Below are 25,800 nucleotides of genomic sequence, written 5' to 3' on the forward strand. Positions count from 1 at the left end.
ATAGAATTTTAACAGATTCATTGGATAGCTGTTTCAAAAGCCAACTTGCTAATTTATTAACCTCACGTGCATCATGGAGGTTGTTTTAAATTAAATAAATCAGTTAATAATAATAATAAAAAAATAATTTTTATATTTTAGTGATGAAGTTCGAGAAAAGATGCATAGCAGATATTTGAGCAATCCTGAATATACATTTGAAAAAGTAAACCGAGCTAGTATGGCATGTGGTCCTATGGTGAAGTGGGCTGTCGCTCAGGTCAGTACGTTGTTGTAAAAATCCTTTAGTACACGTTATTTAATGTAATCAATAAGAATTTTCCACAAGACTCGCATATGTGGTATTCATATTATTTTTATAAGTATATAGTAAAAGGAAAGATTGTCATTGTTTTGATGTACAATATTTTATCAATAAATCGAAAGGAATTTTCCATCCTGTTAAGAATGGAAAGGGGTGGTTAATTGTATTATTAAGGATACAAATAGAAATATGAGTTATAATTCTTTAAATATGATTTAAAGAATTTTTCTTAAGATGTATTTCCACGTAAACCATTTTTTTTTTTTTTTACCATTTTAAATTGGTGACCTAAAACTCATCTTTTACAAGTATAGTTTTGGTGCTCAATTGTTAGGAAAAAATAGTGTACCAGAAATTATTATTACAACTTTAAAGTATGGTTTAAAGAAGCTATTGAACAATTTTTAATTGTTTTATATAAAATGTTTAATTTATATAATTTTCATTTGAATCTTATTTAATTTTATAATTTTTGTTATTTTGGTTTTTATTTCTTAAAATGCCTTGAGGTAGCAATAAAACACTAATAAGAGGTCGTATTAGTGGATTGTAATTAATATATTGTACAGTTTTACCAGAAAAACACAATGTAAAAAAAAAGAAGAAAAAAGGGTAATGTAACAGTTGAATGAAGAAATAACAAAAGTGTATCATTTCTAATTACATAAAAATAACTGAACTATTTGGAAGTGATTAGTAAGTTCTTGAGTTAAAAGAAGGGCCTACTTAAAGATAATTATTCAAGCCTTAGTTTTTCAAATGGCAAGAATGTCAAATAAACTTGTGTTTAAACATTTAGTGCGTGTTTAAAAAATGACATAGCTTATGGAATCAACTTTGCAGTAAGACCAGTGATAGATGTTGACCCAGTGATCTTTCTGTAATGGAAGAAACTACTCTTTTAAGTTGTAATGTGCCAAAATAGATCTTCTTGATATCCCACACCTATTTAAGAGATGTTTCATTGTACCTTTTTTAACATTTATTATTGTATTTACTGTTTATCTTTTTTTTAATATACTTTTATTTTTTTAATCAGGTTAGTTATGCCGATATGTTGAAGAAAGTTGAACCATTGAGAGAAGAATTACACAGTCTTGAAGTACAAGCCGATGAAAATAAAAAGAAAGGTGAAGAAATGAAAGCTCTTATTGCACAATTGGAACGTATTATTGCTGCTTATAAAGAAGAATACGCTCAATTAATCTCACAAGCACAAGCAATTAAGGCAGATTTAGAAAATGTACAAGCTAAGGTTTGTATTATCTCATACTTTTACAAATTTCTGTATCTTTATATTATTAATACTACTTTGTTTAACCTCATTTACTAATTTTTCTTATTTGTTGAAAATTATTTTTTATTTCTTTCCTAGTTTATTTATTATGTATAATTGTATTAAATGTACATCATAAGAATTAAAATAATTTAGGGAAACCATCTTAGTTTTACAACATGTTTCATTTAATTTAAGCAAGTAGTAAGGTGCAATATTTATGGCAGTTAAAAGCCTATTGCGTGTATTAGCTGAGCTAGCTCGTGTGTTATGAGTAGTCCCATCTAGTTGCACGAGAGCATTTTTCAACCACATAGTAATGTTATGTAACCACATTGTAATAATATATATTACATTCCTTCTTGTCTTAAACAAGCTAAACTATGTAGTGTTTTCTAGATCATGGTATTATTTTTAAAAAAAGTTAACAGACAAAATACTTCATACAAATATTATTTAAAATTTCACTTTTTTTAATCCTTACCCCCAGAATGCTTTCTCAAACACATTAGATTTCATACTAGAAAATTTTTTACTTATATTCATTGTAACATTTAAATTGAAAAAGTTGTATTAAAAAGAGAGAAAGTTTAATTTTTATATTATTTCTTTTTTATTTTTACTTTCATATCTGCTTGTCATACTGTATAGCTGCACAGGATACAATATGAGGAACAATACACTTATCAGGTCAAATTTTACTTGTCAGTGTTTTTGTAGATCTTATGATTTCATGATCTTGCCTAACCAAAAAACAAAATTTTAACATTGAAAAATTCTAGATATATGTAGATACACATATATATATGCCTATATTTTGCTTTTACCTCCAGACTGGTTGGACCAATTAGGTTGAAGTTTTGCATGATGATTTCTGTATATGGGAGATTAATGCTGTTTAATTTTGATCACAATCAGACAAGGGGACAGAAAGGTTGATATGGACTTTAGGTCCTGTATTTTAAAATTTCACTCAAAGGTTGGAAATATTTTTCTCATAGTTTAATGCACATTATGTAGCTAAAATATTTTCTGATGGTGTTTTGTTTCATTCAAATCCCATAAAGAGGTAGAGGCAAAAGCCCTTTTTTCATCTTTGGCCTTTATTCTTGTACTGATTAGATGATTCCATTTCATTATTATGTCAGTTTGGCTTTTTATGAAGTTTTGTATGGTGCCTTTTAATTTTGATTATATTTGGTCAAGGGAATGGGGAGAATAATTTTCTTTATGTAATTCTTTACTTGCATATTTATATATTTTAATTTCCTCTTAATTTTTCTCAGAAGTAATAATGTGCCAAGGTAAAGCCCTCGTTTTGAAATAGGCTGTATAGTTTTTGTAACCAGAATTCAAGATGATAGGTACAATTGATATAAAGAAAGCTATTAAATTTCTTTTACTTTAGTTTTGTATTGAACATTATAAAATTATTATAGTAATTATAATATTGTTGTATTGAACATTATTATAGTAATTATTCAAAGAAACTTCAAATCGTTTACTTCATCTTGTTTGTACTTCAATAATAATTAAAAACTGCATTATTTGCCTAATTATAAAAACTATTGCATAATAAAATTTAATGTGAACATAATTATTCAGCGATTCAAAATATCACATGAGAAATAATTCTGAAATATGACATGCTCCTGTTTTAGCTACATTCACTAAATATCTAGAGTTATGTGGATAAATTTATGCTTAAAACCATTCTAGAAGTTCAAAAATTTATTAAAAATCATTCAGACTAGCCCAGCAGTTCTTGAATTCTAAATGGATATCTGCACAGAATACACTGTATATTATATTAGATTTATACTAAGATGATGAATTTTTAAATTAGATAAAAGTATTCAGTAACAAGGGTAGTCTAAAAAGCAAAGAATGTTTTGATAATAGGAAATCAAGGTAAGAAGAATTAATTAAACAATTTTTATTTTATATTTACTGGAATACTTAAACTATGTTTCAACATAGTCACACACAAATTCAAACACTTGTCAGAGTGTGGTATCATGTTTTTTGTATACTTTTACTGTACACTTCTGCCATAAAGTTCTTCAACCATTTACTAACAACTTCTTTCAGTTCATTATAATCATGAAAATGCCTGCCTCCTAAAAATTTTACAGAATAAATGATAGTCGCCAGGTCCAAGCTAAATTTGTAGGATGGATCCTGAAAAACATTCCAGTCAAAACATTGAAGCAAAGCTCTAGTTGTTGCAGCTGAGTATAAGCAACCATTATCATGGAAGAAGACAATGCTGCTGGACAACATATTGCACTGTTTGCATTGCATGCCATATCAGAGGCAATGGAGTATCTGACATATGCCTCTGAGTTTATTTTCTGACCTCTTAGCATGAAGTCAACCAATAGGATGTCCTTTCAATCCTAAAACATGGTTGCTATCACTTTGTCTGTACTTGTTTTGCTTTTCTTATGTCCTACATTTAGAGATCCTTTTGAAAGTTGGCTGTTAATATCAGAACATGTTATTATCATAGAAATTTAATTAACTTGTTTTTCTATTTGATAAATTGTGTTAAAATTATCATCCATAAATTTTATTAGTTATGTTGCTTATTATTTTATGGTTTATTCATAATCTAGATGAAGATTTACATTTAATGTAAATATTCTGTTAGATTGGTCTACTTTTGCTTGTTGAAGTAATTTTAGAAATTTGTCTTGTTTTTATGTAATTTTTTCTTTTCATAAGGACTAAAATATAAATGTAATTATATTAAATACATTGAAAAGTTGTCAGAGTAAAAAATTATATAAAATCTGTAAAAATGTTTAGTTTTAAAAATAAGGAAAAAATTAATGGACTTGTAGTAATTTTTTTTTTAATTTTTGTTATTAATCAAAAATATAGTAATTATTTAATGCATAAAATGCTGTTTTGAAATGACAAAACTGGGAAAATGGCAAAAATGGTCCATAACAGCATCAATTATATTTATTAATTAATATTTTTGACAGAGCCTCTGTCAAAAAGAACTAGCAATAGTTCTTTATTTTATAATTAAATTTATATTTCCATAATTTGAAAGAGCGATTTTGGGAAATTTTATTATTTATCATTAATATTTGTATTTGTAAATTTCCTCCTATATTGATTCTGATGATGCACAAAATTGTCCGTAACTCTCTGAAGAATATCAGATTTGGTATTATTAATTTTATGGTGGAATTTTTTTTTCAGTTCATTTATCACGTGATTTCAAGTGGAAAAAACTCAACTTTTAAGGTACCCCTATTAAAAAAGTCAGTGATGCATTTATTGCTGAAGCAAGCTGGTCACAAAATATCACTGAAATAAAAGATAAGAAAGAAGGCTTGGAGATAGGTTACACAAAATATACAAGATCTATTGAGCAGTGTGGTTTGATGGCATACAAGTTCCCAATTGCCTAAAAACGTCCACTTCGTTATTACCCCCTTCTTAAGAAAGGTTTGGCGCTTTTATTTTGAAATTACAGGGCAATTTTGTTTTTTCCATATTTCCTAAAGTATTTGAAAAAGTGTGAAAAATTGATTTTACAAACTTTAAGCAAACATTTACTTTCAGCATGGTTCTAAGGAAAAGTTGTCTAATGACCCAGAATTTCCCAACTTTTAAAAAATATTTTAAATATAGATAATAAAACAATTCCATTTTCACCTTGTGCACAATCTCAGTAAAACATTCAATTTAGTTCCACATTTTTTACTGATAACAAAATTTTGTCATGGAACTGCATTAATTGGTTTAAGTCATCCCTTATTAACAATTAACAAGCAGTTGAAATTTCATCTTTTGATAAGAATATGCTTGTAAAATTTAGGTCCCCACTTCAAGATGTGAAATGTGAAAGTGTCTCATGCTTTTTTTTAATACCTTCTTCAAAATCTTGACGTAATCATTGTAACTCTCTTTGCAGACAACACGCTGTATCTACATCTGAAGATAATTATTTAAAAATAATTGAAAATTCTACGATAATTGTTATTCACTGGGTGGATTGTAACCATCCTCTTTGTATTTGGATAAACTGTGCATTGTGCTTCTTAGGTAGACATAAGATTTCTGATTGCGTAGTTAGAATACCTGTTAATGATAACTATAATTTTTCTGTTACCCATAAAGTGAAATTTCTGGGTATTTTATCAGATGACAAGTTGTGGGAGGATCAGTTTAATCTTGTTTTAACAAAATCAAGCTGTATTGTTTTGATTTGAAGTTTAATAAAATACTAAGCTTATTATGCAAGCTTGTATATTTAAGTAATATTCACTTCTATTATGTATTACTTTTGCTCCTTTTTTTTCAATAATTGAGTTACACATTATGTATTAAAAATTATTATAAGTTATAAAATTGCACAAAAGAATAGAGATATATTCTCTAAATCTGTGTGTGATATAACTATTTAAAAAGAAAAAAGATTTTAATCAATTATTATTGAGAGTCCATATTTACGGTCTCGAAACAATTTTCAATACTTAATATATTTCACTTTTTTTTTTATGAAGTAGTAATACAATTAGTATTGTGTTAAAAAATACAAAAATAGGAAATGAGAACTACTCCAGTAGTAGTTTTGATAAAATATTTTATCAAAATTATTCATAGATTTAAATACATATTCAAATCAATGTTGAATTTATACTTAGTTTGATGTGTAAGTTATTTAATCAAGGATGCAATAGTGGTAAATTATTACTGATTATTTATATTTATTATTATTTTATATAGTAATATTATTTATTATTTAATTACAGAGATTCAATCGTTATCCTTTGATAATTGATCCATCTGGTCAAGCTACAGAATTTATATTAAATGAATTCCGTGATCGTAAAATTACAAAAACTAGTTTTCTGGATGATTCATTTAGAAAGAATTTGGAATCAGCCCTTCGCTTTGGTAATCCTCTTCTTGTTCAGGTAATTGAATATACATATTTATACACATTTTTTTTACATTTATTAATGTTTCCTCTTGAATTTAAAATAGGAGTTGGTGATTGAATTAAAACCAAAAATTATGATTTATGTTTTATTGTGTTTATTGTTTCATAAAATCTCTTTTGGTATTGCTACTTGGAAAAAGAAGGGCCTAATAATTATGAGATCATCATAAATGGTTCTTCCTTCAAAACTGACATTTTAGATGAACATTTTAAAACAATAAAAGTAGGTTAAAGTAAATAATAGTAGTTGAAACCTTCTAAAAGTAGATATAAAAGTTAGATTTCTATTAAAAGTAGATATAAAAGTTAGATTTCTATTAAAAGTAGAAGATATAAAAGGAATTAAACCTTCATATATTAGGGAGATTGTATTATCCACTCGTGTAGACATTTTTAATGTTGTTTTAGTAAATTGCTTGATTATTTTAGTAAAAACATAATATTAAATTAATAAAAAAAATCCTGATCATTTTATCTAAACTGGCATCTGTGAAGTATTTTCAACCAAAATATTTATTTCCATAAATTTGAAAAATAACTTGAAGTTGTTAATAATATGTCCCAAACTTTAATCACCCCATCAACAATAAACCTATTAAAATGTTATTTAAATTAACCCAGTATTATTGAGAAATTCTATTTCAGGTTTACCATTTTTAGGAGTTTTTGGATATCAGATTCATTAACTATTGTACATATTTCTGACATCAATGATGTTTGTATAACATGATGTTATGATGTGATTTTTGTTGGTAACTTTTGTTCGTTCCATTTACATAAAAACTTATTTTCTATTGTGTATTGATGTGTGTAGTTTTCTAAAACTGTATTGTTTTCATATGGCTTTTCTAATCTTAAAAGTATCACACCACACAACAGTAAAAACTAATCTCTGAAAAGATTTTTGTGTTCATTTTACAGTATAATTACCATTTATTAAAATTTAATTGTTAAATTTAAAATATATAAATAAACAAAAATTTTTTAATCAAGAAGTTTATAAAAGTAAAATCAGAAAGTATGGAAAAGTAAATATGTTGGTTGATGGAAAAGCTTGATAACAAAACTGGAGAAAATGCTTCTCATAAGAAAAATATATAAAGGTGATGTTTAAAAAAATTAATGATAATTTTAACTTCTAAATAGTCTTAAAAATAATAAAAAAATACACTTGCCTGATCAAGCAATATTAACTTTCTTTGCAAAAAAAAGTGGGGAAAACTAAATAAAAACAAAAAAAGAAACTTCACTGTAATTAAAATTGAAACTGATTGCTGAATTGTAACAACTAAAGCATCAAAAATTGCCTTTATGCTCCAAAATTGTCAGAACAAGAAATATTTGAGATTGCTGACTTGCAGCTGTAGCAAGTTTGAAAGATTATCCATCTCACTTAGTGCAAAAAATGATAATATCAAGATGCAATTCAGAAATTAGTTCATCATATATCTGGCCAATTCAACCATAATACTAAGGCTTACAACTTTGTACGTAAGTGCATATCAACTCTCTTATCCTGTGAATTAATTAATTTTTTCAACCAGTTTTTTGTATCCACTTTCTATGTCTAAGAGAATAATCTTACTTCTTAGAAGAAATAACTCTTTAATACGCAAGCTTTTACATAGTTTCACTTTTTATTTTATATATGCTTTTGACTTTTATTACATTCCAGTCATAATATTTGAGTTTATTAAAAATGATTTAAAAAATTAATTACAATAAATTTTTTGCAGGATGTTGAAAATTATGATCCAATATTGAATCCAGTATTAAACAGAGAACTGCGTCGAACTGGAGGTCGAGTTTTAATTACACTTGGAGATCAAGATATTGATTTATCACCATCATTTGTTATATTTTTGTCTACCAGAGATCCTACTGTAGAGTTCCCACCACGAGTGACGTTCATTAATTTTACTGTTACTCGTTGTTCACTTCAGTCCCAATGTCTTAATCAAGTATTAAAATCTGAACGTCCTGATATCGATGAAAAACGTTCAGATCTTCTTAAATTACAAGGTGAATTCCACTTGAGATTGAGACAATTGGGAAAACAATTGTTGCAAGCTTTAAATGAAGCTAAGGGTAAAATATTAGATGATGATTCTGTTATAACAACATTGGAGACATTGAAACAAGAGGCAGCTGACATCAGCAAGAAAGTTGAAGAAACTGATAAGGTCATTGCCGAAATTGAAACTGTATCTCAGCAATATAAACCATTATCGCAGGTGAGTGTATCTAATTCAATGGTATATATGTGTATATAAATATATTCATACTCATAAATTATATTTGCTTTTGTTCTAAAGAAAATGCAGATAGTTTTAATCTGAGATCTATTTAAACTGACGTATAACCTACATCCTGTAAAACCTGCAGAAGTATTTTCAGATTGCTGTTTGTGTATGTCAAACATTTTTTTTTTAATTTTGTATCTTTTGAATGTAATAATAATAATTTTTCTCCTATACTGATACCTTGCAATCCAATTAGGCTTACCATACGTCTGGTGGGATTAGCCTGGACCGTCCTGTTTTTTAATTCTGTCCGGGGTTTGAGAATTTTATGATTGGCAATGATTTTTTTAAATTTTAGACCTATAAGTTTGACTTCATGTTTTTAAACATTTTCTTACAGCCGTGCGTCTTTTAGCCATCCTTGAAGCAAGTATTGATGTTGATTTTGACGGAGGTGTAGCTACCGGCCTCACCACAACTTTTAATTAGTCATTTGGCAAACAACAGGGGCAATGTGTTTTTGTTGTTTTCATCTGTGAAGTAACTCGTCTGCATGTTTTTGATCATTTTATCTCTATTTGTTTTTTATCTCATCGTTTAGCAATGGACAAAAGAAAATGTATGTTTAATGTTAACCTGCATAGGAATACAAATTTTTGAAATTGTGAAATGACAGTTAAATGAACGTGTTTATTGCATACTATGTACTGGAGAATTTTCTGTTGCTTATAAAGGAAAGGGTGATATAACATTATATCGCCATTTATATTTGATAATGTGTTGCGTTCTTTGGAAAATATTAATTATATAACAACATGATGGATACCTCAAACAGAAGTGAAGTAAAACTTACTGCAATTGTTGTAAGTTATTTCAGCCTGGAGGAGGGAATTCAAGTTCAACTTTTAAATTTTGATGGAGTGTCTGTGAAACTGCTGAAGTTTTAACTCTATCTTTTGCAGTGTTTGAAAAAATACAAACTTGAAGAAAAGTTGGTTTGTTATACTGCTGATAACACTAACAGTAATTTTGGTGGTGTGAGGAAAAAGGGGAATGAAAATGTATTCAGGAAAGTTCAAACTGATTTAGATAGACCTATTTTAGGAATTGGTTGTTCAACCCACATTGTACACAATTCAGTATAAACAGCATTGTGTGAGGGGTGCTTCTCTACTCCTGGACATAGAAGTTATTGTTATAAAAATTCATAATTATTTTCACATATTTACAGTAAGAGTAACAAAACTTCAGAGTTCTGTGAATTTGTGGAAACACATTACAAAAAAGTATTATCTCATAGCAGCACAAGGTTTCTTAGTTTGTTACCTGCAATAGAAAAAATTCTTTCCATTGTTGATTACTTAAAATCATACTTCTTATTGTGACAAATGCCCAAAATTATTGGATTTTATGAAAATCTAGAAAGTAAATTGTTTTTGAAATTTTTATATGGTACTCTACAATTATTTAATAATGTAGTTCTGAAATTGGAAGCTAATTCGATCACAGCAACAAGCATTTCAGACATAGTCTGAATTAATTTGTCAACTTCAGGAAAGAAAAACTCACAAATTTATACCATCTTCTCCCAAAGAATTGCTATGCACTCTAAAAGAAAATAATGACATTCAGGAACAAAAAGTCTTCTCAAGCGTAGACAATTTTTATAATTCTAGTATCCAATACTTTAGAATTGTGGAGAACCAGTTTTGATAGTTAGTAAGTTTTAATGAATAAATTTACAAACTGAAATTGTCTGGTCTGATTTAGAAGCGAGTGCACAAGTTAATAAAATAATAAAAGATATCTTAAATATTGATTACCTATTTGATGAATGTACATTATTAAACCAAGTAATTCAAAACTAAAGGATTAAACTAAGTTGTGGTTCAAGTTCTGAAAAAGTACCAGCTATTATTGAAGAGAAGTGGAAAGCAATTTTTAAGGTGTTTCAAAAGACTGATATTTCATGTTGCAATATTTCTAAAATGTTTGAGTTTGCGATGTCTTTGCCTGGGTTATCTACTCCAGTTAAGAGAGTTTTTTCAATTACAGGGAACATTTGATTTGCATAAAGGAGTAAACTTTCAGTATCTACTGTTAAACATCTGCTAAATGTTAAAAATTAATTCAGAACTTTCTTGTTGTGAATTTTATGATGTAATTAAAACAAACAAACCATTTCTGAAAAAAGTTATGTCTAGTGAAAAATACAACTGAATATATAAAGTTTTTAATGTTTTAGTAAACTGGTAAGACTTTTAAGTAATTTCAAAAATATGTCCTGGGTTGGACCCAAAAAAATATGGCAAGCCTAAGTCTAATGATCCACTCTTAAGTAAAATGTGTCAAAGAGTTGAACTTAGAAAATAAAAGGATGTGGAATAGATTTAAAGGGAGTAGTAATAATTGATTGCACATTTAATATACTTCCTTAATTAAAACACGTTAAAGAACACTGGATGTACCTACCTCTCTTCTGGAAATTCCTTCTGCATGCCATTGACATGTGGATAATGACAATAATAGTTGGTGTAATTCAACAGAAAAATGTGTGTGTATATGAGTACTTCCTTAAAAAAATATTAATGCTCCATAAGATTACATAATGCCTTATTAATTATGTTTACTCATTGACCTAGTTTTGAGATATTAGTAAATATTGCTTTTTAAATATTTCCACAGTGGTGAAATGTAGGATAAAACATGTACAAAAAAAGCTGGCAGAAAATTACATAATTTACCTGATGATGGCAGTCAAGTTATGCAGTTCATTTTTGAAGTTTAAATATTAATATATTAGCATCACAATTTCAAAGAAATATGTTTTCGACTTTTGGCTCATGCATCAGGGAGCTTTTCTAAAGATTAAATATTCACTAAAATTGATTTTAAATAAACTAAAATAAAAATTTAATGGAAAAATTGTTCAGTTTTTTTTTTAGTGATTTATTGTTTGAAAAATAGGTTTTGAGCATTAAAAATTTTAAATGCGAAAAGAAGACTTTTTCGTTTCGAGGACTCTTACTCTAGGGCAAGCGTTGGGGTAAAATTAATTTTGAAGAAAATAATTTTAAGTGCTGATAATAAATTTAAAAAAATGTTTAAATGTTTAAAAAAGACAGATACAGTAATAATTCTAAATAAATAAAATTGTAAATTTCTAGTAAGGCGATTGCAATTTTTGGCTGAAGCAAGATATAGCTAAAAAATGAAAAAATATTAGTCATTTTTTGGGAAGTGGTGAATATTAATTATAAAGTTTTGCTAATTTGTGATCCTGATTAAAAAAAATGTCAATTTTTGTAAGAAAAATTGTTTGCTAAAATACCCCAAAAAGTTTTGAAATTTTAATTTTGCTAAAATACCCCTACTTCTTTATCCAATTTTTGCAAAAATATAATGCATTATTTTCCCTGAAGGTGATACCTGTTACAAAGTTTGAAGAAAATCATTCAACAGGGTATAGAGTTATAAAACCAAATACATGCCAACATACTTTGCACAAACATGCATCTGACAAAAATAGATTTTTGTTGACTTGGGAGCAATAGAATAAAAATTTCTTCACAGATTATTTACAGTTTTTTTTTTTTTAGTTTTTTGACCAATTTATTTCATCTACTGTCTGGAGAAGTTAGAATGCCAATTGAATTGTCGGATTGCTCTTGAAAGTGACTTTTTTTTTTTTTTAATTTTAAAATGATACCATTAATTTAATTAAGTAATTTGTTTTTCATTCCATACTTTGTTTTCTTATTAGTCACAGAAACTATTTCTAAAAGTTTGTATGAATTAAAATATAATTTTTAAAAAATAGAGAATGTGAAGAATGAATTAGTTTTTTGTGTGCTTTCTTTCACCGAACCAATGTAATTTTTATGTTGGATTGGTAAGTGTCACTCATGCTGAAACAATTGTTCATCAAAAATTTATACGCTTTGTGTTTAATTTTTTCAGGCTTGCAGTAATATGTACTTTACAATGGATAGTTTAAATCAGATACATTTTCTGTATCAGTACTCATTGCAGTTCTTTTTGGATATATTTAGTTCTGTATTGTTAAATAATCCTAAACTGGATTCATTGTCAGATTATAACACCCGTCTAACTACAATAACAAAAGATCTGTTTGCTGTAAGTAATATGAATGTTTTTTTATCTGTAAAATTTTTTTTAATTATCAGATGTTTGACTCAGATGAATTGGTAAAATTTTCAGTGCTTAAATTAACCAATTAATCTACAAAATTAATCATACTTGTTTTAAATATTGTTTACATACTAGATTCATGCTAATAACCTGTTTCATTGTGATCATCATATTTGATCAGTTGCAGGATGTGTTTATTGAATTTGCCATTGCAGTCAGTTATGACTGCATTTAAATAAAAAGTTTTTCATTTTGTTTGCTGCCAATCAGACTTTTTCTAGTTCCTTCATTAAAAAGATCACAATACTAAGGTATACTGCTGTCTGAATTGCTATAGTATACAAGCTGTGGCTATTAAATAACATGACTAATGCTGCTACAGAAGAACTGCGCACAAGCCAAATTTGTACAACCGACAGCTGTTTAGCATGAAGCCTTCTCTTTCGATTGTTGCCACCCCAGTTTCTGTAGACACATTAGTCTGGCCATGGCCTTCGTTTAGATAACATCTGTTTTTTTGTTTTGCGGAAAAAATGAGTTTTGAAATGAAAAGTGTTTTATTAGAGCAAAGGATTGTCGGAAAATTTCATATGAAACTTGGAAAAACTGCTACTGAAACTTATCTTTTATTAAAAAAAGTATATGGCAATGAACATTTATAATGTGCATGGGTGGGTTTTTAGTGGTTTAAGAATTTCCAAGATGGCGAGAAGACATTGAAAGATGATGTTCACCTAGGCCGCCCTTCCACGTCAAAACTGGATGAAAATATTGAAAAAATTGGTAATCTGATCCAATCTGACTGTCTGTTAACTATTCATGCGATTGCTGAAACTGTAAGAATCTGCAAGGCAAATTTTACGTAACAATTTTAACAGGCAAAAAGTGTGCGCAAAATTCTTGCCTAAAATTCTCGTAATCGAACAAAGAGAAGCTTGTGAAAATGTTTATTCTGACACTTTGAATGCCATTGACAATGACCTAAACTTCCTGGAAAGAGTGATAACATGTGATGAATCTTGGTTTTTCACTTCTGATCCAGCATCAATCTATGCATTGGAAGGCCCCAACTTCACCAAGAGCTAAAAAAGCTCGAATGAGCAAATGATAATTCAAAGCAATGATGATTGTTTTTTTCTATTTTCATGGGATTGTTTACCTTTACTGGGTTCCTGAAGGTCAAACTATTAATCAACATTACTACCTTCAGGTCGTTGCTCAACTCTATGAATAACAACCTGAGTTGTAGAACACGTCATGGGTTTTTCATCAGGATAATGCACCAGCTCACACTGCACTCTGTCAAGATGTTTCTAGCCAAGTATTAACATGCCAGTGTTAGACCATTCGCCTTATTCACCTGATCTGGCACCATGTGACTTTATCTATTCCCCAAGGTCAAATCTGCATTAAGAGGAACAAGATTTCAGACCGTTAAAGCTGTCAAAGAAAATGCAGCATGTGTCATGAAAGAGCTTGCAGAAGAAGACTTCCAACACTGTTTTGAACAATGGAAAATTCACATGGAGCGTTGTAGGGTTACAGGAGGGGTGTATATTGAAGGGAATAATAACTAAATATGTATAAATTCAAAATAAAATATTTAACAGCATTAGTCTCATTATTTAGTAGCCACATCTCATATATGCCAACCTCATTGACAGAGTGACATTGTCTGCATTTCATCTAGAATGGTCTAAGGTGAAATCCTGGTAAGACTTAGCATTTTTCATATTTTACAAAGTTTTCATCCCTTCTAAAAAAAAAAAAAAGGCAGTCATAATTGGACATCAATTTATAATTTTGGTTGAACATAAATATGTTTATAACATATTAGTTAGAACCTGACATGTACTATTATCTCTTTTCTCCAGCTCACTTGGGAGTGAAAGCATTCACCCTTCAATATATATGTACATATATATTTTTTTTTTCTATGTAAGAAAAACCTGATTTTAGTTGATTTTTAACATTTCCAAATCAATTTTGCAAAGGCAATGCCAAAAATTTAAATTTTCAAAAATAAATAATTATCTGAATAATCTTTAAATCCAAATAAGCAAGATTCTATTGATGTTAATTGTAATTATCTGAACATATATTGTTTTCCATTTTTACATATACCTTACTTTTCACTCTTTCATTTTCTGTTACTCTTAGGTTTGTTATGAACGAGTTGCCAGAGGTATGTTACATACCGATAGATTGACATTGGCTATACTACTATGTCGTATTCATCTAAAGGGAGTACCTAGCGAACCATCTTTAGATCAAGAATTTCAGTTTTTCTTATGTGGTAAAGAAGGTGTACTAATTGCTAGAGCACCAGCTATTGGAGGTCTTTCACAGGAACAGTTAGATGCTATGTTAAGACTAACTACTCGGTAAGATTTCTATTATTTTTTTTTCAATATTGTTTTGGGATCAGTCCATTCAAGAGGCAGGGCTAGCATGCACAGTTTAAATTATTTTTTTATATGTAGGTATATGTTGGTAGTTTTACCATAGTAGTATGTTTTATGGTATACAATGATGAATATACTTACCCCTAAATTTTTATGAATTTTTGAAAACTAATTTTTTTTTTTTAAATTCAAATTTACACAACTTAGTGTTTTTGTAGATGTTTATGGCAGATAAAAAAGTTTCTTGTATATTGAACCAATAAAAAAAAGTTATAACTTCTCAAAAATAATGAAAAACCTATTAAAAGTGATATTTTGACTCACTAAATAATTGTTCCATGGGGGTTTCTTTTCTTCTTGGCACTTTAATATTTTTATACTTATTACTGTAGTTGAAATAGACTTGTTTGAACCATTCAACTGTAGGCTTCATGTCACAGGCACTTGAAGTCATTTCCAGTCATCAGGAAAATTCATGTTGCAACATGCTCATTTGTGCCTTTTGTATCATTTAGCATTGCATTAGACTGATCAGTCTGACATTAGTCAGTGACTTGTACACATCTTTACCGAATGTCTCAAATTTCATCCTGCTTTTGAAAGTGTTTATTAAATAAATAAGTTTTACTTAATAATATTATATTTGCAAATTTTAAAATCTGTTAAATTTTTACATTATTTTCAAGTAATTTCACGTAAAACAATGGAAGAACAATGTTCCATAGAAATTTATATTCTTCTGATACATAATATTATTGAGCTAAGCTGATAACTGTTAAAAGTGACTGTGGCAATAGACTACAGCTCACTTGTTTCACTTTCATCTTTGCCCAGCCAAGTCAAAAATAACTTGACCAGATCTAAAATAATATCAGAGTTCAGTGTGTCTGAGCATTTGGTTAGACATACTAGAGAATTAGTTAATGAGCAAGGCATTCTACCGGAGTTAGTAAAAGACAAAAAACAGGAATTAGTAATGAGACAATTAAAAAAGTTGTGTTATTTTATGAAGTAAAACAGTGGTACAATGCCAAAAGAACTCATTAAAATTTGTGAATTTAGTGATGAAAATCAACAACTTATTTTTTTACATGTTAATTCAGATATCACTAGTGTTTGTAAATATCATGAAAAAAGTTATTGTCAAAATTCAGTCACTTGTATGGACAGTTTTGTTGTGACCCTTTGAGAACTCATAAAAAAACAGTTAAAAAAAACTTAGAAAAATAACATTAATGCAAGCTCTTAAAGAACACATTTATTTAAATTTAGTTCCTAAAAGTCTCTTTGTGTTAGCTGTTTCAAAGTATTTTTTCTCAGCAGAACAAAGAACTAACTATATGAATGCGAAGACCAAGAACAATACATTGCCCCACATCACAATATTGAACAATTGGATGCTGCTTGTAGCATTTTGGGTTATTGCCTCCATCAAAATTGAAAAAATTGAAGTACAGATCAAAGGCCATCAGCATTAAATTTTAAAATAAATAAGGTATCAAAAAAATTAAAAAAGAATCTTCAATTCTGTTTGACACAAATTTCTGAAATTGAAAATCCAGCTCAATCTTCTTCACATGAATATGATGATCTTATTTTATAACTAAAAGAAAAATGTGTTCTTGCTTTAAAGAAGATAAGGTTAAAATTATCAGTTTACTTCGCCAATCTTGGACTAGATCTAGAATAATATCAGAGTTCAATATGTGTGAGTGTTTGGTTAGATTTACTAGAGAATTAGTTAATGAGCAAAGCATTCTACCAGAGGTAGGTAAAAGTCATAAAACAGGAATTAGTAATGACACAATTAAAAAAGTTGCATTATTTTATGAAGATGACAATAATAGCAGGCTATGTCCTGGTAAAAAGGATTGTGTTAGCACACGTGTTGATGGTGTCAAAGTGCATAAGCAAAAGCGCCTTGTTCTGATAAAGTTGAATGAATTGTATGTCTCCTTTAAAGTGAAAATCCTGAGAAAAAAATTGGAAAATCAAAGTTTTGCGAACTCCATCCAAAATGGTGTATCTTGGCAGTTGCATCTGAGACTGATACAGTTTGTGTCTGTCCCCACCACCAGAATATCAAACGCAAGATTGATGGTCCCAAACTTAATGTTGATTATAAGATTAAATTTTAAAATAAATAAGGTATCTAAAAAATTAAAAAAGAATCTTCAATTCTGTTTGACACAAATTTCAGTAGACAGCTTTGTTTGTGACAAGGATAACTACAGCTGTATGATTAATGTCTGTACCAAATGTCCAGGTAAACAGGCAGTGTTTGACATGCTCAACTTTTCCGAAGAATATATGTTGCCAGATACAATAATGTGGATACAATAAACATAAAATAATGTGATACAATAAACAGTGGATAACAACTGATAGAGCAGAGATTATTACTGTTCTTCAGACCAAAGATGAGTTTTTTTAATCATTAGTGGCAAAATTGGAAAAGCTGAAAACCCACCATTTCGTGTCAAAATCTCAAGCTCAGTTTTACAAGAAGAATTAGGTGAAGAAAAATGTTTGGTGTTGGCAGACTTCGCAGAAAACTTTCCATTTCAGGTGGCTATTTCATAACAGTTGGCAAAAGCAAGCCTGCATACCCTATTAAACTGTCTGATACTAAACATTGATGAAATGTATTCATTTAGTAATTGCAAGCTGAAAAACATCGAGTATTTTTTTGTTAAATCAGATGAGATAGCTAAGATTTCAGAAACTCTAAAAAACCATTTTGACTACTGTGAAAGAGTTGTTGATACTAGAAGCTATCACAAGTATGTTCCTGTGTCAGAAGGCATTGTAAGATGTTACTTTACTTCAGACTCCAAGGACTCTGAAGTCCAAGTATTGTACCACTTTCACTTAAGGAAAAAGATTCTATTGCTTGTATGTATGATGATCAGCGGTGGATAGGAGAAGTAGATATTGGCCTCAAAAATGATGATGTGAAGGTTCATTTTTTCCACCTACCTGGGCCATGTACCACATTTCAAAAGTCTCAACAGGATAAGCATGGGTACCGATCTCCGAAGTCCTAAGAAAGTTAACATCACTTGAACTAACTACAGTGACAGGTCATTCTCACACAATTTCAAGAGAATTATCAGAAGAGATATCATAGCTGTTGGTTAACCACACTAAATAATAAACTTTCTTCGGTATAAAACCAGGCTACTTCATTAACGAATAAATAAAATTTTATTTATTTTTATTTTGTTATTTTTCTTTTATAATTTATTTTTTCTTTGTTAGTGTTTACAAAAATAGACCAATATAAAAATAAAAATGAATTCTTGAAAAAAGATGTAGGCATTTTTGAATCAAAATTGTATTAGGTCCTCTTATTGGTTAAGTTAGCATTAAATTATGATCTATCATTAATAATTTAAAAAAAACTATTTTATAAATATTGAAAATGTCAACTTCAACAACATAGGGACTAAATATAAAAAGTGTAAAGTGCAAAGAAGACAAGTGCTCCCCTTGGAGCACTTATTTAGCAAGTCAAAGTGATATCACTTTTAAGAGATTTTTCACGATTTTTGAGAAGTTATAACTTTTTAATTAGTATTACATACAAGAAAGTTTTTTATAGGCCATAAATATCTACAAAAACACTGCAAGTTTTGCAAATTTGAGATTTTTATCACCAGCCCCATCAGAGTTATTTGAAGCCAAAATTAAATTAAAAAAAAAATTAGTTTTCAAAAAATTTGTAAAAATTTAGTGGTAAGTATAGCACCATTAATATTATTTACGGTAAAACTACTATCGTATATTACATATAAAAAAATAATTCAAACTGTGTATGCCAACCCTGCCTCTTGAAAAAAATTACCAAAAGTGAAATTTCACCATTTTTATGTTCAACTTTATTGGTAATTTTCTTATAGAAAGAAGAAAGATGGGTAAATAAACCACTAGACCAATCTTTTACCTTGAGAAAATTTAAATAAATTGATTTTTGTTTTATCCTTCCAGAACCAATAGTTAGTTGTTTAGTTATGTTTTTTTCTGTAAACCCTTACAATCGCAAAATAGGTGTGCACACCATAACAAAAATGGCCGTCACCAGTAAACAGCTTAAATAAAAAATTTAAAAAAATTAGTTTTAAGGTCCTGAGACATGAATGAAACAAGAGGGTATGTTTCATTTTTATTTTAATTTGTCAAGCAACCAGCTTATGTTATTTTTGGGACATTTCAAATTGATTGACCCTTTACTATATGTTTAATATTAATTTGACTTATATCTATAAGAATTAGGATAATTGCTTTGTTATCTTTAAATGTACTAGTTGTTGTGTAATGATTGTATATCTATTGTGAATAAGTAACTGATAAAAATAAATCATAAAAAAAATTGTGTCTGAAGAGTTATAAACCAGTTGGTAGAAATTTATTTTTATGACATTAAAAAACTTTTTCCTTTTCTTTCTTCTTGGATTGCAATTTATTTGACAAAATATATTTAACAAGTAAACATGAAATATGGCAGCAGATCAATCTGTCCACCAAAAATGGTTTTGAAAAACCAGTCGCAATATAAGACATTCAGTTCAATTCTCTTGTTCTACAATAATGGTTTCAAATTTAAATCATAAAGAATTTTTTTTGGCAAAATGTTATTTTACATCACTTTGTTGCAGTAACTTACATATAAATTTTTTTGACTGGCAAAAATTCTTAAATATTGGCTAAGGCCTATGGAGTCCTAGCAGGCGGTTGCTTATTTTGTTTTGTTTTTGAAACCGAACCCAAATGGTAAAAAATGATGCGCATTACTCTTTGCTGAGATACTGACATTAGTAAATCTTTCTGTGAACATTTGATATGTTTCTTGAAAGGATCCAGAACACATATAAGCTTCCACTTCAGCAATCCTTTTTCTTCAATTGAATAAAGTATTTTAGAAAAACCAGCTACAAAGTACAAAACTATATTGCACCGAAGCATGAACAGTTTACAACTGGCAACAGTAGACAAGAATAATAACATACACAACCAATAGTAATGCTAGTTATAGCAGCAATAGTATCAGTACCAGCATTAAAGACAATACCAAATAACTGCAGTTAGAGCTAGCTCATCTAATATAATTAAGAATGAAATTTTAGTCAAAAGTATTTAAACAATTTTTCCAACAGTTCATTTTTTTCTGTAATTGCTGTTTCGGCTGTCAGTTAAATTAGGAGTTTTTTTTTCTTCTAAACTGTGTATTTTAACACTATACAGTACGTGCAGATTTGTAATTTCAATTACAAATCAGCTGTCAGTAAAAGAGTTATGAAGGATGACAAGACCTGAGTTGTATTTTATATTTATATGTAATGCTGTTTTTCTACTTAAAACCAATTTGATTTATTCCTGTTTGTTTTTATTATTTCAGATTGTCTATATTTAAAAATTTGACAAAGAAAATTCAAGATATGCCAGAATTCAGTGCATGGCTTCAACAAAGTACTCCTGAAAATTGTGTACCACGATTATGGGAAGAAGAAAAGCCTCTTAGCCCAATTGGTTCTGCTATGTATCAATTGTTGTTGATCCAGGTATATCTCTGCTGTTATGATACTTTTAATTCTCCCAACAGTAATCATTTTCTTTCTTTTTATAAAATAGATTTTGGATCAAGAGTTTATGGAACAATGACCTCTTATTGTCTTTCACTCCACAACTCTATTCTGATACCTCTTCATCTGTCTTTTGAGCTTTTACCTTGTCAACCTTAACTTAAAGCATTGCTTTTGTTTCTTTGACTTTCTTTATTCTTTGCTGATAACCAAAGTTCCTTAATCTAAATATTTTCTTATTTATACATTCTTTCACTTCTCGCCCATGTTTCAGCTGATGGAACATGGATACACCATTTAATTGTGTAAAAATTTAAACTTAAATAAATACAATCACTACAATGAGTGGGAAACATTACTATGATGGAAAAAAATGATGACGCTCACTCCAGTACAATCATATTGTTTGACAAGAAGGGACTCGTTCATCCTTTTCAGAATTGCAAGAACTATTTTAACGAAAAATAAGGAGTACTTTTAAAGAGTTAAGCCAGAATAACATGTATGTTACCAAATACAAATGAAGTTTATATATATATATATATATATATATATATATATAATTTTACTAAAATTAAACTTTTTAGGATTCATATCCTCCTAAGATATGTCTTAACTCAATATTCTGTAGTAGGTGGTTTATTTAATAGAATTTATGTTTATATATTTATGTATTCGCTATTCTATATTTAGTTTTATTTTTTCATGGTTTGATTTCATTATGGACAACCCTAGTACTTATTAAAGCATTTTTCTTTGATGTGCTTCATTTTTTCAAGAAAATTGAATTGAACATTGAATAATATTATTCAGTTCTACATTAAAGTAAAGATTAAGTAAATTAAGAATATTTGTGTTATATGACATTGTGAAAAGATTGCTAAAGGACTCTACTATATAGTATTACAAGGAAGATGATATACTATATTCATATAATTCTCTTCATGTTTGGTTTTTTGTGAACACACCTCATATAATATTTGTATGACTTTACAGGAGAGTTGAGACAGTAGCTATTTTTATTGTTACCATTTGTAATAGAACATTTTTAGTTTACTGTAGAGACTTACCTATTATATGAATAAATATTATTTGGGTTTTTACCGATTAATAAATTTTAGTTAATAAGTTTATTCTTCAGCTTTTAGTTAAGATATTAGTTAAGAGATTATTTTGATGTTTTTAGGCATTCAGACCTGACAGAGTGATCGCTGCTAGCCACATACTGGTTAGTACAGTTCTAGGAGAAAGTTTTACGGCATCTGCTGAACGTGAATTAGATCTAGGATCAATTGTTGAAACTGAATTGGCAGCTAACGTCCCTACATTATTGTGTTCAGTACCTGGTTATGATGCTAGTTCAGTGACGACGATCTTGCTGCAGAAAAGGGGAAACAAATCGCTAGTATCGCTATTGGTTCTGCTGAAGGCTTTAATCAAGCTAGTAATGTTATCAGTGTTGCAGTTAGATCTGGAAGGTTTGTTTATTAAAGTTTATAGATGAAGTTTATTTAAGTGTATAGATGATCTATACTTGTTATTGAAATGATTAAAATGATTAAAATGTAATGTAAATTGTAATGTATTAAAATTATAATGATCTGGCCAGATAAACTGGTAAAATTGTTCTTATTGATAGCCAGAAAATCACAGCCTTTAAACTACAATTTCAAAATTTATTTCAGTCAGTTTGGTATAATGAGGTAGTGGTTTTTTTTTCTTTTTTAAGATTAATTCACCATATAGGCTGGAAGCTTGTGCATGAGAATATGAAACAAAAATATGTAAATTTACATATTAGTTTATTACCTTCTATCAGTTCTTTCATTCTGCAATGGAGTCCATAAGTTTTACATTTTAGTGTGTTGTACATACACAAACACTGTGGTTTCTACTTACACTTGTAAGAACACAGTTCTTAGGCCTGAGTTCACAGAACTTTGAAAATTCTATTTTCAGCAATATATGCCTTTGTTTAAACAATGCAAAATCTTCACAGAGATTACACAGAATTAATTTTTTCTGAACATGTTCTCGTCTTCCATTTATCTTAAAAGAAATAAAATCTCTTTTTCCAGGCATCATTCGACTTATTTCCTCACTTTCTTACAGATCACTTACTTTCTGCAGTTTCAAAATCTAAAGTTCTACCAGGTTTAGGATCAGGACATAACGTGACACCTTTTTCTTTAACCCTTTAGCTTTCCTTGAAGTGTACTCTGATACTCCAGATTCATCTTGAATGTCCTTTAAAGTCCAGCTTTTAGGGATCGTTGTTAATATTTGCATCCTGATGCTCTTATCATCTGTAGTATTTAATTTTTTCTTGATGTTCAAAATCTGAATCCATGTTCAATATTTGGCTTTTCAATACTATTTCCGCTTTCTTAAGCTTTTCCTGGTGGTATTTTCTCTCACATAATGTTTTTTTCTGAATAGGTGATTTATTTAAAACAGTCAAATTTAACAGTCACAAATTTTGTAACCTTGTTTAAGAAGTGTAAATGTTTGCACCAAGTTCTTTCTTATGCTTCTCAGGTTTTATTTACAGGAATTATGTCTTGACTTTTCAAATTGATTGCAACAGTTCATTTTACTTGAAGCTGTAGAAGTTGATAGTTCCATGCTGATCACTGTATTCTGATTCAAGGCTGTGATCAATTAGTCATAAAACTCCAAACCTGTGGAGAAAGGCAAGCTCAGTTAACAAAGAGTGACTGAAAAATCTTTAAAAAAAATATATTTTTTGCATCACTTTATAGATATGATCAATCCTGTTGGGGAGTACACCACTGAACTTACTGTTCCAAAAGGTGATCCACGCTGAAGATTATTTTACTTGTCTCAACAGGATGAAACATGTACATTCTTTTTCTGGTAGTAGGAGTGCATGTCATGACATGCTACTTTTCTGCCTCATCAAGTGACCCAGTTTGGAAGACTGGAAGGGAGGGTTTTCATTGATTGAATCTCAATTAGCAGTTGTCATATAGGGGGAACAATTGGAATATTCTGCTGTACTAATTATTACAAAATTATTTTTTTACATGATCCCATTGCAGTCCCATTATGAAATGTTTACCACATGCACAACATGTAAGGAAGCAAAAAATATATTTTTTCAAATTTTTAAAAAGTACACTACTGGATATATTCAAGTTCAAATAATGTTTTTGGTGACCTTGAACTATTAATATCACAAAACCTTGCCAAATGATATCGTATAAAAACCCATTCCAAGAGCTTTAAAGTGATACCAAAATGAGCTCTCTACCTCTTATAGGAGCTAAGAAATTTATTCTTTTGTAATTACCCAAACCTTGCTTTTTGCAAATTTTTTTATGGGGTCTTATACAAAAAAAATGAGTGTAAAAAATCTGAAAAAAAATTTTTTTTGCATGACTTCATGGGTAGCGCCAAACTTGTAAATTCTATTTAAATTACTGGACATGAATCTGAGAAGTGCATTTATTTTCGTTGATCTGATCTGGAATGATCCTTGTCTAGAACAGATATGTCATTCAAATGTAACTTCTAAACAACAAACAATACTGCATTCGTTTCTCCTTTTCTGGTTCTTGGACCTGATAACAGGTTAATCAGGTATGGATGTAATTTTAGAACTTTAGTAGCCTTATGAACACTTCTGTAAACTAGCCCAATCTGGTTAGAAAGTTTTTGAAGAGTTTTTTTGAGAACAAAGAAGTGTTTAATTTATGGTCTGCAAACTATCAACACTTGGACGGCTGTTACGCTTATGGTCATGCATACTACAACCTGTATCCTGAAAACAATTAAATAAACAATATATAGTGGATTTGAGTGGCACATTAGCATCTGGAAAAGCATTTAAAAAATCTTCCGTGTACGATTTTGATTTGCAGTAACTCGCAAAAATAAAGAAATGTTCTTGCGTAAAGACATTGCCGCTCAAACTAACTGCTTGGTGCCATGCCCTCTCTTGCGTGGAGGCGTGATGTAGCAGTGCTAACATATACTATTCTGTCACACAAAAGATTACCTTAATTAAAATATCTTTTACAAATTTAATTTACAAAGCAGAAAATTTTGGGTTTCATGACTTTACAATCACTCTGTAGTACTGTGTAAAAGAATGGATTATTTTTTTAACCGATATTTAGGGCTAGTTTCGTCCTAATTGGAATTCTTATTAATGGTTTTGCTGATCTCGAACTATATCTATTCTTTCTTTCCTATGACTACAAGGTGTGTATCTGGTAATGAGCCAAGTACCTGTACTTAATGTAACTTAACTAGGACAAATTCCTAGATAGGAATATGATTTTTATTATAGATTACATACAGTAGGTTTCTTGGATACAACAGGAACTTTGCTCCAATGTTACGTCCAGATTATAGATAAATAATCTAACATTTGTTACAAAATTATATAATAAAAATTTTGTGTACAGTGCTTGATTAGCTTATTTATCTCAAAATCTTTCTGCAATGACCCATGATAGTTCATCTGACTACTTGGAAGTGACAGTTAATTTCTACAGTTAAAGAATGTTCCATATATATATATATATATATATATATATTTCATTTTATTTTATTAGCCACCAATTTTGTTATGATTATTTAACATTAGCTAAGTATATTTTTTTTCCAAACAAAATATTTAGTAGTTAATGTTATTTTGTATTGTTTTATTTTTTGTTTAATCGTGATTAGTATTCAAAATGTATTTTTTATTGTTATTTTAATTAAGGAACTTTGATTTAGTAATGTTGGTAATAGTATTTTAAGTTATATTTTGAATACAATATTTTTGTCATCCTAGATGTATAGTATATACTAACTACTATACATGTTATTACCATTTACCATTGATGGGAATTTAAACAC

At 29.0% G+C, this 25,800-nt stretch overlaps 1 pseudogene; it reads left to right on the plus strand.

Annotated features, from left to right (window-relative positions):
- The window catches only part of LOC142331637 (dynein heavy chain, cytoplasmic-like), a 101,227-nt pseudogene that overhangs the window by 48,751 nt on the left and 26,676 nt on the right, over nucleotides 1–25,800 (plus strand).

This window comes from Lycorma delicatula, chromosome 10, assembly GCF_047948215.1.
Source record: "Lycorma delicatula isolate Av1 chromosome 10, ASM4794821v1, whole genome shotgun sequence".
NCBI lineage: Eukaryota > Metazoa > Arthropoda > Insecta > Hemiptera > Fulgoridae > Lycorma > Lycorma delicatula.